The sequence below is a fragment of the Strix aluco genome, chromosome 4 (assembly GCF_031877795.1).
Source record: "Strix aluco isolate bStrAlu1 chromosome 4, bStrAlu1.hap1, whole genome shotgun sequence".
Lineage (NCBI taxonomy): Eukaryota > Metazoa > Chordata > Aves > Strigiformes > Strigidae > Strix > Strix aluco.
The window spans coordinates 68309446-68328536 of NC_133934.1; the positions used below are offsets into that span (position 1 = coordinate 68309446).

The following is a 19091-nucleotide window of genomic DNA, read 5'->3' on the forward strand; positions in this document are numbered from 1 at the left end:
ACCTGGTTCTTGGATTACAGGATCTAGTGAAGAACAGGTGTGTATTTACCATCTCTATTCCCTTCACGGTTTTGCAAATCTTGACCATACCCTCCCTCAGCTTTTTCCTTTCCACACAGAAGAGTTACAGCTTCTTTAGTCTCTACTTATAAGGCAGTTGTTCAATCCCCTTAAACACTTTAAGCACTCCTCCCTGTACCTTCTCTAACCACAGTATGTCCTTTATAACAAGGCACACTGAAGTGGGATTAATGGTTTTAACACTTTTCTACATGAAACTGTTCTGACTCCAGGGTTAGCACACACACTCAGGGCAAAAACCTCCTCAGAAAGTTACAGTACTGCCAGACAAGGAGTAATAAAGAGATGAGATCTCACTTAAATTTGTTTATAAATTATTCCTTCTTCCTTTGTTAAAATTTCTTCTCAAAGAAACAGAACATTATGTTTTGTAAACACGCAGGCTGCACTGGGAGAACAACTGCAGGTGCATATCCCAGGTTTCTCCTCCAAGAGAAAAACTGATGGAGACACCCCATATTCTGCTGCTACCCAAATACATATCAGTTAACTAGAAATTACCATTTCACACTTACAAGATCCACAAAACAGAACGTGATCACACAGTAGTTATTTTCTGTTGGGAGGCATCATTCATAGCTGTAATATACAGTTACAGGAGTCATCTGTACAGGTAGAATAAATGTCACTTCTGTGTTTGTGTCAATTATGTGAGATAATAAGGCCAATAATTGCCTACAGCAAAGGCAGACTCTTCTGTACACCTTTACTGTGTTTATAGGGATCTGTGAACAACGTCAGAAGAGGTGGCAAGCAGATCTAGAAGAGATGGCTATCTGGTAACATTGCAGTTAAATTAGGTAATATACATTTCAGATGATTAGTTCCATCAGGCAAATTGGTAAGGCAATAGGAATAAAAACCTTATTTAAGTAAACTAGTTTGGCTGCTTATGATCTTATACCAGTTAACAAGCAAAATTAAGTAACACTATCTTAGAGGAGTTATAACAAAGGTTATACTTCTACTTTGCTCTGTAGAAACTCTTGAAGTATGTGCATGTATAGTCAAAACAATCAGGGCACTAGGGAAAAACCACTTGAAGAACTGTAGGTGAATCATCATGATCCAGAAATCTTCCAGAGAAATTACTCTCTTTTGCCAACAGACCAGTGACAATGAGGAGAAAAGCATAAGGAACAGAATCTTCAATTTAACTTACACAGACTCTCCAGTCCAACTAACCAGATTTGAAGAAACAGAAATCTGGAATTAACAGCATAACGTTACTATATTATAAGCGTGATAAAAACTCTAGTGGGAAGAAAATGCAAGAGGAAACAGTGCTCTGCAGCTGCTGCACTCTTGCCTTCATCCAACAGAATCAAGTTCTAAATCTCAGAGAGAAACACTTCATGTCAAGATGCATTTCTTGTTACTTCATGAGTACAAATAACTTTGGTAACATCAGTGTCCAACTTAAAAGCAAATTAAATAAATTCCACTCTTGAAAAATAATACAAGGGTGTCCCTTTGGACACCAATAGCAGATTATTCAAAAACACTTCTGAAGTGTTTGTTAGCCCTGTAAAACTTTAATGAAGATTAAAAATTGTTCATATTTATAGCATTTTGTGACTTCTCTTTTTTTTTTTTTTTTTTAAATCTGATTGCTTATCAGAATTTGGAATTCCAGGATTCCAAAATTTTTGCAACACAGAAGTTCTGTATTATGTTCTGGAATTTACTGGAGCACAAAAATTCCACGTTTCAGTATTGGGCGGTATACTTTATATACTTTGGATTTATAATAATAGCTTAATTGATAAAATACCTTATATTTACTGTCTCCACAGTGGTTTGCTATAAGTATGTAGCAAATATCAAATACAACACACAGTTAAACACAGAAAGACCCCAAACACTTTTTATTCTGAAAACAATCTACAGTCCACTTGCATCTCTCTAATGATAAAAGAAGGATATGAACATCACTATATTGTTTATCAAAATGACAAGCTGGGCAATAAAAGACTGAAGCTGTCATGTACAAGACTGAAATTTCAGTGTAAAATACTACTTTATCTGCCAAGAGCTCATAATTTCAGTCTCTGGGAATGCCCAGTATTTCCAAGAGATATTAAATGGTGACAAGATGAAACTTGGTATTATGTATTAATAATTGTATCACACAAGTTAATAATTCTGGTTTCAATTACTTTGGAAAATGATTGTGATATGGAACTTTAGAAGATTTCACCCCAAACTGCACTGTATTTCCATACTTAAAACTTAGATTGAACGCAAGACAATCAACATTTCATATATCTGGAGTCTTCTGTACCAGGAAACCACTGAAAAGATATTCAACTACAGTCACTATTTGAAGTTGCATTTCCTGGACTAGTCAAAGAAAAAAAAACATTCATTACAGGATTAGCTGCCTAGAAAACAGTAAACTGAGATTATACTAACTGAGTGTTCAAGTTTGAAGATACTCTTCCAATCCAAAAGTCAGTCTCTCTGAGAGCAGGTGCTATTGTAACATTACGTACCATATATCTCAGTACTACCATGAAATGAAAAAGATAATTTTGAAAGAAACGCAAAATTGTTAAATACAAAATTATACTCATATCTGGAGTTTGAAATAAAAACAATTTTGCAATAGCATGTAACTATAACAGACAAAGACAGGACAATACCACGTACTTTGAGTTTAAATATGTGCACCAAAGAAAGATCACTACATCACGTTACAATAAATGTACAAGGTTATGAGAAAATCATTAACTCTGAACACATTAATTTTCAATAAAATGTTTTATCTGACCTATACTGGGTCTGCTGAAGATAGGAAACTGGGAAGGCAGAACACATAAAATCAAGTAACTCTGACTTGCTGACAGGAAATGTAGAAGGTGTGGGGATGAATAAAAAAGCTCCTAGAAGTAACATTCTCTCCTGAGTTAATATTAAATAGTATACAGTGATGAAATTCAAAATACTACCATCTCTGTGAGACATTTTCAGTACAATATTCCATGAAGAGACTCTTAAATTAATTTTTTACCAAGGTCTGATAAATAATGTTAATAAAATTCCCCAGGTAATTGCACCAATTGTTACTTTTCAGCATTGCAACTTCCACAGCAAGAATGACTTTATTAAAGTAACCCAAGAAACAAAAAGAATACTCATAATCATGCAGGAGATACCAACAGATCTCAGGGAAGTCTGAAGAAAATTTACACTTGGTTCAAATCTAGACTTAAGCCCACTTCTAGCCTATGAATGGTTCCGTGCTATTTGGATTTTACTAAACCAGTTACCACCAGAACAAGAAGGTAGTTTAGATATGCAGAGCAGCTGAATTAATTCAACTATTACCTATGGTCTTCATTTAGAATTCCATTTTGAAATTTATTTTGCCTGGAAGTAACTAAAACTTTAAACACAATAGCAGTTCTGTATATTTGATTCTGGGACATTTAACTTCAGAACTTCCTTTTTTAGCAGCTTAATACTTTCCTGAAAGCCAAAGGCCACTATTAACTTGTAGGATTTGAGTATCACCCACTAAAGTCTAACACCTAATTTAACGTTAACTAGATATCAGATGGGGCACAAGATTTGAGAAACTTTAATAGTTTGTTTTATATGAGAATCAGAAGAGCTTTTAAAAAGCTCTATAATGAATACCATGAGAAGTTCTGTGTCCCAGATAAATTGGATTCATTTGAATGGAAATCAATTTAAACCTTATGTTCAGCTTTCTTATCATGCATTTCATTAACTTACCATTCAAATTTCATTTACTTTCTTGTCTGATGAAACTTAAATTTTCGCTTTTATTAAAGGAGTAACTTCATCTGTCAAATCAGAAAGGCTGTCTGAAACTCTGTTACCTTTACAGTTCAAAAACTTCAATGAAATAAGCATTTACCTTGCTCGGTCCATAAAATAAAACACTTTTGAACTTAAAGCAAGCAGGATAAAAGTTTGGATTTTAAAAAGTGTGGGGCAGGTGGGGCAAATCTTGTTCTTTCAAAGAACTTTGTCAGCTGTGAAATTGCACTTTTATTATATAATAAGTGAATAGCAGAAAAAACCCTCAAAACCCACTCACACCCAAATCACACACACACACACAAACTATTGGAGTATTACCGTTAGTATTTAAACTTTGTCAGCGGATAGCCTGGAAGGCTACTAGTAAGTCTTTTCCAGGATGATGGAGAACAGGAGCATTACATCCTTTTTAGTCCACCTTCCCCAAGCAGGTAGCAAAGCACCAAGGAGCTGAGCACCCTTTCCTGCAGAAAGAGGAAATAAGGGACTGTCTATCACTGTAGTAGGTAGGGTCAATTAGGTAACTGCACTTAGCGCTCATGAAAGGGGGTGGGGTGGGGTTGAAAGACTCAGTTTCTGAGACCTGGGTTTTGGGGTTTTTTTTAATCAAAGCCAGCTGGCAACGAAGAATGGTAGGACACGGCCCTGTCGTAGGGCTACGACAAGTGCAGATGGAGAATCCCACCTAAATCCTCCCCCGCTTCGCACTCCACCGCCTCGAGGGCAGCGTGCTCGGCTGCCGACGAGCAGGAGGGGCCCGCCGCGCTCCGCGGGAAGAGGGCGGTGGCGGGCAGCCCCTCGGCCGCCCCGCCGAGGCAGGGCCTGTCCCCCGCCCCGTCGCCGCAGGGCCCGGCGGTGCCTCCCGCGGCCTCGCCCGGACTGATTGGCGGAGGGCGGCCCCGGTTCCACCCGCCAGAGGCGGGCCCAGGGGACCTGCCCCGCCGGGAGCTGCCCGCTGTCCTGGGAGCTGGGGCAGTGCATGGGGCGGGAGGGCGCCCGGGGACCCGGACGGCAGCTCTCCGCGCCGGCGAGGGGGAAGGGGTGAGGGGAGCCTTTCCTCGTCTAGCCGAGGGACCCGGTGCCAGCATCTCCGCGGGGGCGTGGGGGTGGACGGCAGCGCCGGTGTATGCCTCCGGCGGGCGGTGGGGTGCCGGGGCGGCAGCGCGGCGGAGCGGAGCGGGGGCAGAGGAAAGTGATGAGAAGTTGAGGGAGGACGGAGCGAGGGTGCCCTCTCCTCTCCTCGGCCCGCGCCGCAGGGGCAGCCCAGCCCCGCAGCAGGTGCAGCAGAGCCCGGGCGGAGGGGACAGGCGGCCCCGGCGCTCCCGGCGCCGCAGCGGAGGGGCTCCGGCGGGAGCAGGGCCTCAGGCCGGGCCGGACGGAGCCGCGCAGCCCCCGCGCCCGCTCCGCTGAAGGAAAAGAGCGGTGAGCGGAGCCTCGAGCAGCGGCTCGCTCCGGTCTTCGGCTCGTTACACCAGAGGCAGCGACGCGGAGAAACGGCCCTGAAGGGAGAGCGGTGAGGGAGCTGGGGAAGAACCCCGCGGGCGGGGGGTCGGGGAGGAGGGCGAGGCGGTCCCGGCTCCGGCGCCCCGCGCTAAGGGGGTGGAGGGTCCCTGCCCGGGCGCTGCCGACGGGGAGGTGGGCGAGGAGGAGGGAGGTTCTCGTTTCACCTAGCTGCTGCTTTTTTTTTTTTTTTTTTTTTTTCAGTTTCCCCTCTCTCCTCTTGCTCGCTTTCCTTCCTCCTTCCCTCCTTCCCGTAACGCAAGAGGAAACCCTGGGCACCTTGCATCACCCTGCAGCGGGGGGTCTGGAGGAGAGGGGGTGGTGGGGCGGGAGGAGGGAGAGCGATGGCGGGTGGGGTGTGGGGGAGCCGTGGACTGACTAGAAAGAAGCCGCAGGGGAACAGGGGACCGTGGCGATGCGGTGTCCCTGAGCAAGGGGAGCGGCGCGGAGGGGACGGGGTGACCTGGGAGAGTGGGGGGGGGTGGCGCCGTGTCCTTGCAGGGTGCTGAGGGGCGTCTTTTCTGGGCGGAAAAAAAGGACACGTCCTTACCCTGAGGTGAGCTGGGGCCGCTGCTGTGGGGAGAGGAGGGGCTGGGGGCGGCAGGGAGCCCGGCCGTCCCTGGGAGGGGGTTTCTGCGCGCAGGGCACGGCACCGGTGTGGGGCGGGCGCGCTGCCCGGCCGGCCGCCCTCCCTCAGGGCGCCGGGTGCCCCCTCACGCCCGCGCGGGAGGCCCGGCCGCGCCCGGCAGGTGCCCGCGCTGCGCCTTGAGGAAGTTGAGCGCAGGAGGAGGAGGACGGGGGGGGGGGGGAAGAGCAGCGCTGCTGAGGCGAAGAGTGCCGCGGGCTGTGCCTCCGCGGCGGGCAGGCGCTGGGGAGAAGTTGGGGGGAAGAAGCGAGCGGTGACAGTACGTGCCTGCTGCGTTACCTGGAGATCGGCAGCCGAGGGGGGCTCGGGCGGGCGCTGCCGCAGGCCCCGGCCCGGGGGGTGAGTGGGGTGGGGGGGTGTCCGCTGTGTTTCGGACACCGACTTTGGCATTGTTCAGCCTTGTATTTCGCTTTGCCCCTTCTACATTAACTAATTGGAGCGGTTACTCGGCCCTCGGTACCGTCATGAGGGGCTGTCTCCCACAACCGCCCACAAGTCGCGCAAGTCGGGCGGCACATCTGCTGGGGGGGGGGGGGGGGGCTTAGGAAGAATCTTATGTCCCGGCTGCGAACTTGAGGACGTAATGTGATGGACCTCAGTGTGAGTGTTTGGACTGGGACGTGCTGGGCTCTCCGTGGATGTTCACTGAGTTTCGGTCAAAACTGCCTTGCCTTTGAAGGAAGAACATTGCATAATTGCTGCTGTGCCTCCCCTGTGGGTTTGAAAAGAAGGAAAACGGTTAAGCATAAAGTTTTAAGGGAATATGCCAATAAAGTTGCGGTATTTAAACAGATATTAAATGGTATCTTGTCTTTTATGACTTGTTTATGTACTCGTTTTTGTAGTGACTATGGAACAATAGGAAATCATTAAAAAATACGCAGCAGCCCCTTTTGCATGCTCATCAGGGTTGCCTGGGGATGAACAGCAGTGGGTAACTTTTAACAGTAGAGATCCTTAAAGGTGTCCCCCCTCTGCCCACTATCCCCAAGCAAACACTTTGAAAGTAGTATTTTTGGTTTTCATGTTATGACTAGGTGACTTAGTTTGGGGAATAATTCACATAATACCATTTGTTTATAAACATTTATTCCAAAAATTGTCTTGGTTACAATTCCTATCTCAAGCTGCCTGCCTGCTTCTCCAAGCAATTATCACACAAGGTCACTTACATATTTTAGCTGAGCTAGTTTTATAGCACCAACACAACATAGTATGCAATTAACCTTTACTTCACATTTCCTTGTTTTTGTTCTTTTGTTTTGGTCATTGATCCAGGCTGAACACTGGATGCTGCAGTGGCTGTTTTTTCAAATCTACTAACCAGTGCGTGCTAGGGTCTTACACTCTTTCAGATGGCTTCCGTGCTATTGTGAAAATATATTTTTTGAAATACAAGGAAATGAGTACTGGCCTGAAATGCTTCCATTTTGTTTTTGACTTTTGCACATTTGCCATCAATAGAGGCTCTTTGCAGGAAGCAAGAAAAGAAAATGATTTACTTTTTGTCCTATGTGTCTCTTAAGTATATAGACTGTAAGGTGAGAGTCACGTTAGCGTACTCTGTAAACACCGCTTATATTTTATATTCTTAAACTGCTCTAAGCAGTTGGGTTGTTCTGAAGCAGGATTTGGGTGGAGAGACCTACAGGACTAACAAGGACTTGAGGAGAGGGCATCTGAGACAATCCCCACATTCTCTTTCTGTGCAGGGTGGTGCCACCTGAGCTCCCTAAGGGTCCTCAGCTTGCCTGTGAGTGGAATGGTGGGCAGCTGACTCCCTGAGGGAGTGGTAATGAAGCAGCGGATTGGTTGTATACACTGATGCAACTTCAACTGAGTGAATGGCTAATTGCTGTTGTAGTTCACTGGCAGTCATTGGAACTACAGTTCGGGCTTGGCCTGTGACCAAGGCAGGACTCTTGTCATAACTCCAGATTGGTACCTGGTGATAAACTTAGCTATTTCAGTTGTTTAGAGAAATTGAAGGTAGTCAGAACTACCATGTTCATGAAATTTTAATGCCATATTTATCATGCTGAAAACACTAGAGATTGTTATCCAAATCAACCCTTCAGAATAACTGTGTTAGTTCAGTTGGAGGAACTGTATTGGGTTAGTAAATGAATGCCAGAGTGTTATGGATCATGACAATATAGTCTAATTAGTTTGTAAAGAAAAATTAAGAGAACCTGTCATAATTCTCTGCTGTATATAATTTGCTACAGATTGAGATGGTTGATTTCTAGCAATATTTTTTTTATTATTTCCAGGAATGGGGGGAAAAAATCAAATTTATCACAGCTTTTGTGGTGTGGCAGGTGTGTTATTACGTGTGCAGACCGTCAGTGAGAAGGTGGTACTGTGGGAAGCCTCATCATCTGTAAAGCAATGCCACTGAGCATAGCTTTGTGTGTGGCCTTTCCTGTGCCTGTTGAGACTTGTACAGAGGATGTGTTTTGCTGGAACACGCCTCCTACCACTTCGGAAATGTTCTGCGATTAATTGTACTAATAACTATAACAACAATGCCTATCCTGACTTATTTTCTGATGGACCTTCCAGAGCATGAACTACATTATTTCTGACTTCTAACTGTTGAGTATTTTATTGCCCATGCCTGCTTTCCTGTGTGTTTTCCACTTTGGACTCTTTAAAGTGCTTCTTTTCACATCACTGTTTTAGTCAGATTGCTTCCTTTAGAATAGTACCAAGAATTCATCTTTGTTTACTTCATCTTGGTGGAGTCCCTTGTCAGTTACCTACTGGAAAAATCACACTACAGTTACCTACTGGAAAAATCACACTACAGGATTAAAAGCTATTGAGACAGTTGTTGTAAGATCATATTCAAGAGTATTCGAGAGATGCTAACTAAATTAAATACCTTTTCTCTCCAGATTCTAACTTCTGACAGAAATGCTTTTATTTCTGTTTCAGTATTATGGAGTTATATTTAAAAAGAGGAGAGGATTGTGTTTGAGAAATGCTGATACATTAGAAGCATCTGAAATAATTCACTTTCTTTGGCTGGGATTTTTATTCAAAAAATTTTCAGCGTGGATTTAGCTCTTTATTTTTTTGTTGTTGTTTTAGAAAGTATCTTTGGGCTGAAAACTGACATTCTGATACAGCTCGAAGTGTTTATGAATAGGCATTGTAGACAGCTCTTCTCCATGTTTTCCAGGAAGTAAAATACACTAGAAGCATTTAATATAATTCTCTGTTCTGAAATGCGTGGTGGTTTTTCCATTTTTTCCCTCGGGACAACTATGCTTGGAGTAAATTTCCAAAGCTTGTGACATAAGGTTTCTTGAACCCTTTGATAAAATATTTCCAGTGTTTTATGACACTTAGGATGTATGTACCTTAAATTCTCAGTGTCTGAGGTCCTGTTAATACTCATTGTAGGGAAGAAGTCTTTATATTGTCTGTAGCTTTGTAAAGAAAACCTTTTAGGAGTTGATCACTATTTTTCATTGCAAGCCCATTAAATATTTTTGTTCATAATATTTTATCATCTAGTAGGAGAAGAACTTCCAGCTCTTCTTTTTGCTGTTACTTAATCACACCATGTTATTTTTGAATTATTTCTTTATTTTGTTAATTACATGGAAGATTTAGTGCTCTTGACTTGGAGCCTGTGTGTTGTAGTAGTAGTGAGTCCTTTCTTTTGGACGCTTTTGAATTTTTTAGTTTTTAACATAGAATTTTGTGTGTGTTCTTAATTCCTAAATATGGGAAGAGTTGACAACACTGCCTGTGGTTTTATGGAATAACTTAATTGCTTAGTTATTAGAAACAGTACACCTAATCGACTATACCTGGGACTGAGACACTTAACTATATCCTTGTTAGCTCTTGAATTTGTTGATCAGTGGATTGTTTTTTAGAAAATAGCTACTAGCCCTGTTCAAAAAGGTGTTTTTATATGGGAAGAAGTGATGGTAAATGGAAAAAATACCATAGAACTTTGTATTTTTGCAAACTGTAAATGTAACAGTTATGACTTAAGGGGTTTGAAAGGCAGTGTTGATAACTGGTTTCTAAATTAAACAGTGCAGAGTTGCAAAAAGTAGTTATAACCTGATTTGGTATGACAATTTCTCTTAAGTAGCACAGTTATCGTGCACATAATTTTATTTGTATAGAGGAACAAGTATAGATTTCTTCTCTCTATGCTGTTCTTTGCTCCTATGAATGGATGGTTCAGCTTCATGAGAAACAAGTGACTTAAGACTATTTTCCCTTCCTAATCCATAACTGAAGGGAGAGTTAATGGGAAATCCTGGCTCAGCTTCATATTCTGAACTGAGTTGGAAATAAGCCTTGATGTCTGGTGAAACATTGTGCTTTTTAAAAATCAAATCAAAAAGTTATGAGGGTTGTCTCTGCATTTTAAGGGGCGGTAGCAGCATGAACATAAAATGTGGGGAGGACCTTTGGAGTTCCTTAAATTAAGACACTGTATTCCATTAGAAGAATTGTTTTCACCCATACATCAATACCAGTCTTAAAGTTATTTCATACATTTGTTACATGAAGATTGAGTGCATAGCTGTAGCACAAGCTTCAAGCATTAAATTATGAAAATCAAGGCCTCAGTTGTGAAGATTTTGATTAAAATGCAGCTACATAAGCTGAATTTGATCGTTCCCCCCACCACTTGAAAGTTGGAAGTTATTTGGCTTAAATAAGGCTTTGTAACTTAATGCCAAGAACACTAATTCATAAAATGAAGGTATTTAAGAAAACAGTAAAAACTTTCCACAACAGTAAAATACTAGTGTTAAAAAGACCCATGGCCAGTACTCATGTTTTTACTTACTTGCCCTTTCTTTTTAGGACAGCATTGTTCTTCCAAGTTAATGTTTAAAGTGAGAAATTCTTAAATTCAGAGAGAAGACAGGTATTTCCTAGCTTACGCTATGAATGGATCAAAGCAGCATATCTCTCTGAATGAAATCTGGGTTAGGAACAGGAATTTTAGCCAGAATACTTCTTTAAATGTTAGATAATTTAAACGGCAGGTAGATGCACAGCTTGCTTCTGAGGTTAAGTGGGAAGCATGACTGAGGAGCCCACTGTGGCTGTCAGACCCAGTGATGTAGTTGGATGTGCTTTCTGCGTGTCTCTCCTCTTGGCTACACCTGTCCTTGAACTGATTGAGAATGCAGATTTAATTATTAATTTGAATCTGTCTTGGTTTGTGGAAAATAAGGTTCTCCCTCCCCCCACCACAGCTTGATTAAATATTTTTGTCTAAGTTGAAACATGGGAAATAGACATAGGAATAAGAATGCAAACACAGGAGATACTGTGCCAAATACATAAACATTTCATACTGCTGGAAATTCTATAATGAAATATTCTTTCAGGTGAGCACTGAATTTGCTTTCTCCCTTCTTGCTTTAAAAGCTGTGACTGAGCTGTGGTACTAGTTTGTTGTATCTGTTTCAGATTACTAAGATTTAGTGCTTTTTTAAACGGGATCATTGTTAGAGAACGTAGATGCTGTATGCAAGTAGTTAAATGTTTATTTTGTAAGTTTACTTGGGAAGCTGGTTCTGCCAATTTATCATAATGCAAACAGGTGCTGAAAAGTGGGGGGTTTTTTAATAGCATGGGTGTGCTGAGATGTTAAACTTGGACCTTGGTAGCAGTATCTTTCTCGAGAGCATTCTTGACTAAAACGTGGCTGCCAGTGAAGAGCTTGCCAGGTGAGGTTTGGCAGTACTCGGGATAGAGTGTGTGCTGCCTTCAGCACTTCCTCTGCAGGAATTACCCTTGAGGGCATGAAAGGGTTAATCAGCTCTGGTGCCTACTTAATCAGTAGGTCAGAAATGTTGGCTAGAAGGTCTCTGGAAGGTCTTGTACGAATTTCCACTCATTATTGGCAACGTAAGATCAGGCCAGCCATGGGTCTTTTTCATCCAGGTCCTGAATACCTGTAAGGATGGAGGTTCCCTGTCCTCGCTGGTAACCTTTTCCAGTGCCACAGCAGTCTTCGAAAGGAAAAGCTTTTTTCTAGTGCCAGTCTGAACTTTTTAAGCTGCAATTACTGTTCCCTCCAGTAATGGCAAACTGATAGCCAAGCAATTTGCCTATGAAGCTAAATGGGAAGATCTGACAAGGTGGATTGGCTAAACTGGAAACAAATTCATAATCTGATTGCTCTTATTTTTTTGAAAACTGTTGTTTCTATCAGGTTGCTGCCTGGTCGCCAAGTCAGGCTTGTGTCTGTTCCTGATGGTCCTCAGCACCAGCTGAAATTGCATTTCTACCTTGTAGGCTATAGGTAGTACTGGCTGCAACTGTTCTTGTGGTGTAAGAGGTGGGTCAGTTTTTCCTACAGGAAGCCTGTCGTGCTGATACTCCATGAAGTGAGATACAGGCTGTGGGAATCTTGCTGCTGCTCTGTACCTTGCTGGCAAAAAAGATCTCAAGCTCTTCTACTTTCTTCTAGGGATCTCTTTCACTAAGCTTCTTACACCTGAGTGAACTTGGAGAAGACTGTCACAGTAGCCTAAATAAAACTGTACACCAGTGTACTGTAAATACCAAGAAAGATTTGTTGAAGAATTAGACACCTGATTAATCCCTGCTGGTCCTCGAAAGAATGCTATTTCCTGTCCCTGGGTTCAAAGAAACTGAACTTTGAGAGGTGTGTGGTGATATGTATGATGTCTGATGCCGGGACACAGAAATCTCTCATAAGAAATCAAGCATAAAATACTTGTGGGAAGTTTTGTTTGCACACATTTTTTTTTCTTCCTGGCACTCTGAATTGGAAAATTTCAGGTGTTTTTTAGTAACATGACTAGATGGGCCAGTCTAGTGTTTGGGGCATCCGTTGCTTGTGGGGCCTGAAAGTCTGTAAATGTAAGCTGTTGGTGTAAATCTTGTGAGGACTTGTATGGAAACTTGCCCAAGGACAGTTGATGACTATCCAAATTTTTCTTTCAAAGTTGAGAATCTTGTAAAACAGATCTGTGTCTGGAGTTCAGTGTGTCAAATTTAGGAGTGCAACCTTAAAGCTGCCATATTTCTGTAACAATTCATGGTTATGAATCTTTACTCACTCTGCTTTGTGATACTTTGGTAATTGTTTTACTTGTATATCAATTAGCTTTGTTTTCATGAAAGGACACTCAAGATTGGAGTATTCCAAAGAAATTAATTTAATCTCAGACTACACTCTTTGTTAAACAGTCAATCTTGTGTTAGACTATTTACTAGTGAAATAACTTGATAGCCTATAGCAAGGTTGTAGTTAAGAGAACACATTTGTTATAAATCCCCATCAGATATTACTATAAAGTGAGAGTATTCAGAAAGTTTTAGTTGCTTTCCAGAAGTGGAGGAAATTCTTCTCATCTCCCAGAAAGTGCTGTTTTAGTGGGTAGGAACAGACAGTGCACATGTAGAAGCACTTGATGTACATCTGGATGATTTGTTTTGCTTTTACACCCAGATCATCCTCTGAATAGTCTGAGTTGTAAATCATCTTTATCTTGGCCCTCTGCAACCTTTGGATCATTGTCTCTTTTTTTTTTTTTTCCCCTTAAAAATTAATTTTCTTAATATTTGTAAATTAACAGATTGTATTTAGGTTTCAGATTGTCTTTGAAAATCCACAAACCCTATATTTAGACCCTTGCCTTTCTGAAGTTACAATCCAGTCTTGGTCCACTACTGATACTAGAAATTGGCAGGAAGTATTTAAAAATCTTTATACAGCTACTGCAAAAAACCCCTGAGTCTTTTCTTACCCCTTACTGGAGTGTAGTCTGTACCTTTTAGAAGGTTCCTGGGTTGGTTTCTGTCCCCTCTTACTCTCCTAAGTGATATGGTCTTGCTCTTAAAATCAGAGTCTGAGGATTGAACAACGTAGAGAGAAAAGCTGTTACATACAGTATTTTTATCCTTATTCTAACAACTGCATTCTACTAGGAGGGAGTTTAAAACAGACACTTCAAAACACAAATCTGAAAGCAAAAGACAATTTGCTTTAAGAAAACCTACCTGTAAATTTCAAAACAGAACCTAATGATGAACAGACTGAATGAGCTGGATGTTGTTGGAGTGTGTGTTGTTGCTGTGTACAATCTTGAGCAATTCAGTTAGTTTAATTGAGCTGAATAAGAGCAAAACATTATTAAATCAAGTATTTTAACTTTATTCAAAGTTGTATTTCCCATTGCAGAAACAAACCTGCTATAGTTTCCCTTGTGATTCTGTTTGTGTGGCTTGTTAAAATGTAGTTATTTGCTATAGGATGAAGTCAGAAACTGAACAAAGAAATTCATTCAGTGCTTCTAGGTGTCATGTGATGGCGTGACCAGGGAGAGCTTGTACCAAGCTGAAGCTAGCTGTAGTGAAAAATGAAGCATCCCCCAAAACAATTATTAAAGTTAAAATAAGTATGTGTTAAGTTTAAAATTCTTTCAGATCCTGAGCCTCATTCATGAGGCAAAGTTCATGCTTGTGTGATGGTAGCATATAATGATAGGCTGCGTTTGTTGCACCAACAAATTAAGCTTACTGCCAAGTTGTGCTCTGCAATTTCTACCAGCTCCTCCTTTGGAGAGTCATTTTATCAAAGGAGAATCTGTCACTGATGAAAGTGTTAGGCAGAGTCAGATTTTCTTCTTTTTTCCTTTTTCATACTTCATTCAGCCAGTATTTCAACCTGTCTTTTGATGCCAATGTGAAAGGGAAGGCTTCCTGGGCAGCTTCGACCCCTCAGTGGAGGCAGCTTTGTCTCCATCAGCTGCTGTGGCACTCATGCCCCCGGCTCTCTGCAGGTAGTTTTTTTTCTCTTTTTTCTTTCTGCACTTACTCCTGTAGCTTTTGACTGTGCAGCTTGAAACATGTTGCAGTAGATTATTCTGTTACTGGGCTTTTCTGGGCAGTGCAGTGTCACACAGCAGGAGCAGGGCCAGCATTTTGTGAGTCAGTAAATAACATCTTAAACAGCACTGGTGTCTCTAGGATATGTGGAGTAGTAACCTGTCAGCTTCTCTGCTAATACCCCCACCCCTCGATGTCACAACATTTCTGGTTGCGTGCTTTCTGGTGTGAAATGGCTGTGGCAGGTTGAGAAACACGGCTTTCAGATCTCAGTACTTGGAGGAGAGGTCTCCAGAAATTCAGGGGACTCTGTCAAGGGACTAGTATGTTGATGCCAAAACACTGCATCTTCTGCATATTCCCAGTGGCGGTGAGGAAGATGTATAATTTGTCAGAAAACATTCTCACGTTTTGGATGAGCTAGACAAATGTCTCCACAAGGAATTACTTTCAAATAGATGGCTTTTTTGCGATATGTAGTCAGTGTTTATCTTTCCAAGGTGCATAATAGAGAGCGCCAATGCAGAGAAATCTGAGTTGCTTGTACACTGACTCAGGTTGCATTTGGTTGAAGGTGCATAGGTTTTGGAGCAGGCTTTTTGTTTCTCAGGTTTCTGCACCATGCTTCATTTCCGTCCTGAGGCCCAGGACGGCACCTCAGCTCCATTGCAACACCACATGTGGACGTGGTCAGCTTTGCTCTGGCATCAGGGCCTGAAGGAATAAGCACAGCCCAACCTGAGCTGTCCTGCTGATGTGTCTCTGTGCCATCTTCCCCCTGCTTGCCGATCTGGGGACACGGTGCAGCTGCTGAGGTGCTGGGGCCGGGAGCCTCTTCTGGTCTTGCTATATTGCTTTGGACCAAGGCCAGCAGCAGAAAGGATTGGGCTTTTCTTCATGCAGTGCTTCTAGGCCCGTCTAAGCCTTACAGAAGAATTTGCAATAGTGCTCAGTTTTAACAAAATATTGACAGGTAGACTAGTATTTGCAAATGCTAATCCCCACTACATAAAGTGGAAGATCTATAGATTATAAGGATTTTAAATACCTTGTTTGAATTGCCTAGTGCACAGCAGGACAAAAGAAAACTTGCTCTTCTTGCTCTTTTTACTTTTATTTTGGTTATTAAAATATATTCTTGAGGTATTTTGAATTGTTTTAACTAGCCTATCTGGTAGGTCTCCGAACATTAGTGTTTCATAGGATGCAAAATCTTTATGAAACTCACTTTGCAGTCAGTTGGACTGAATCTTGAAAATGGATACTGGTACAGTAGCGACATTCAATAAAGTATGTATTTTTAACAGAATACTGTTTGCTCAGTTCTAGTGCATAGAGTGTTAGGAAATGTAAGTTGTGTGAAGGGGAATGTGCTTTTGCCCTGTTGTAACATACTTCATGTCATGAAAACATTTAATTGGACTTTAATCCTGAACTCCGAGGTAAATCCCTTCTTGATTGATGCTGTCAATACTGCAGTATTATAATCCCAAAGTATGCAGGCCTTGCTATGGTTTGTAAGTGACTTTTTTTAAAAGGTTAAATGTATTACTGTTAATAACTTCAGAAATTTGTGTAAGTTTAGAATCTATTCATAGAATAATAAAGATAATATTTGTAAATCTTTAATCTTTTCAGATATGATCCATGTTTTCAGAAGTTTAGGATTGTTTTCTGTAACCATGAAGTTTCATTTAAAGCTATTCTTTCAGAACGCCAGTGGCAGAGTGCTACCAAGAATGTTATACCTTGGTCACTTGCTATAAATTCATCTTATCAGGACATTATGCCTTGCGTAAGACTTATATTCCTGTGTAACTTCTTAAAAATCTGTCTGCTAGCATGTATATTGAAAATATTTTGTGTACTAACTGTAAAACCTGTATTTTGAAAGAGAAGTACCTCTTCTGTTCTACCTTGCTAGCTTTTGAGTGAGAATTTTTAAAATCATTTTTCCACAACTCTTGAGTACAAAAGCTTAGGTAAAATCCTTCAGTGTTTGATAAAACCTGTTACACAAATAAGTAGTTGTTACTAAAAGGGGTTTCATAAATTTCATATCCTTTTGACTCCCTCTTAATAACTCCTTTGCTGTTTGCGTAACTGACACACTTAAGTCTCTGGCAGATGATTACAGCGGCATCGTAATGCCTGTAAATCTTCCTCTCTCTTTTATCTGTGTGACACTCTTGTACTCATTGAAATGCTTCAGTCCTTGGATAGAAGGATGTAGTTCAAGAAACTATACAAAGTAAATGCAAAATCCTGCCCTTGTTTATGCACACATGATTTACTAATCATTTCCACTAAGTTCTTAATTTATTCATTTGGTTCAAATAGGAACCTGTAGTTACAAGCCAAATCTTACCACTTATCTAAAACATTGCAACACAAAATAACAACCATAGCATGCGCTACCTCAGCAATTAGTAACAAGATGCGTGATAGGAAAAACTTAAGAATATAAATCCAGAGGTTGTGCAATACGTGTTATCACAGTCTCTTCCTAGATAATACAATGGTCTGTGGCTCCAAGGCTCTGTGCATTCACACATTTCGGATGCTTTCATCTATTTTACAGCACGAGTTGCTTAGTAGCAACTGCTTCCTAATCTTAAACTGCAGTTTGCTGCCTGAAGTCAGCTTATGGGCCTGATTTACTTTAATGCTCCTAAAGGATTATGGAATAGTATTTCCTATTACCTACAGAATATGTACAGTACAGCAAGCAGTATTATAGGTTAAGAACATATTTTACAATTGCCAGCTTAAAGGGTTTAGGAGTCAAGTTCTACTTTTAGCTTGAAGAACGTGGTCGGTCTTACTGTCATCTGTTTGCTGCTAATTAAAATCTTCCTGTGTCTGTGATAATTTGATCATCTTCTGAGATTTGCTGTTATACATAATTTGGTCAGTGTATTTCCTCACATAGGTAGCATTTCCTTACTCTGGTGCTTGGCAAAAAAAAACCTGATGTGGACTGGTACTAAATATTGAAGAAAATGTTTTGAGAGGGACTTGAATAACTATTTGTATTGTTGCAAGAGATGTCTTGGAGGATGTCACAAATAGAAAGGAAGACCTCTTTTCTCTGTTTACTCTTACCCAGTATTTAATCAAATGTGCTGCATTCATGCTTGTGTGTATGTAGATAATTTTGTCTTTAATATCAGCTGCTTGCATGTGGCTGATTTGGTTTGGGCACATATATTTTTATCACTGAATTGTTCTGCAACCAGTGTTAGAGAACCTTTTATTTGTCTTGGAATATTTTCTTCCTCTGTCAGCTTTATACTTAACTGTAAGTGCTTTTTGTTAGTCATTCCTTCCTGTTTCAGACTTGATAAAATGCGTTGCTTACAGAGCCTTTGGTCATGCAACTAGCATTGTAGGGCTTGGTTCTGTATTAGTTTAACTGAAATGTTTACAAGCCCATGAAGGTTGGATACCATGCTTTATCTGTAGAACTGTGCTCAATAACAGCTAAAGCAAACACATTTGCATGTAAAACAAGTTAACATCAATGGGATTTTGAGTAGGCAGGGCAGAACTGGAGCTTCAATAAATCAGGTAACACAGGTAATGCAGCAGGTAATAATCTGAGATCGTGCTCATTTCTTCCTCCTCTTTAATGCTTCCTTTTTATTAAGAGCGGTAGTAAACCATAGCCACTAGCTGCTTATGTGCTTTTCAGAGGGAGTTTTAGTGCTCTTAGTAACCAGTTGTCTTTCAGTCACAATCTAGCTTATATGATATTTTTTCTTACCATAATTTTGACCACATGTCTTTTCTTACAGCTACAGTACATACTATCTTAAAAGAAACACATGCACTATATATGTTTACCTGTGGTAAATGCTGCTGTTGGGCATGGTAAGGTGAGATTGGCTGCTGAGGTGACACTGCACTGCTTACAGTCCTGGGTTTTGACCTCAAATGGAGATATGAGCGGGTGGGATATCTGATGTTGAGTTTGACTTGGTGAACGAAAAGCAACCGGCTCTGCAGCAGCCCATCTTGGAGCCAGCCGTGGGCAGTTGCGGTATGTAACTGATAACTGGTCAAGATCCGCTCTCCCTTTGTGGAAACTGCATCAAATTTTCAACTTTTAATAAAAGTTCAGTTGCTGATAAAATACACTTTTTTTTTTTTTTTTTGTCCAAAAGTGTTTTCTGGTTTTCTGCCTTTTGTTCCAATTGGTGCAAATCACTAATGTGAA

The 19091-nt window shown here is 41.3% G+C and overlaps 1 protein-coding gene across 3 annotated transcripts in view; it reads left to right on the forward strand.

The window, feature by feature from the left end:
• The first annotated feature begins 4845 nt into the window (after window positions 1-4845).
• Window positions 4846-19091, forward strand: part of UGT8 (UDP glycosyltransferase 8) — a 50989-nt gene continuing 36743 nt past the window's right edge. Inside the window, exon 1 of one of the 3 annotated variants that reach the window (XM_074823550.1) lies at window positions 4846-4914. The gene's annotated coding sequence lies outside the window, so the exon portion shown is untranslated. The other 2 variants (XM_074823549.1, XM_074823551.1) reach the window with 2 other exon arrangements.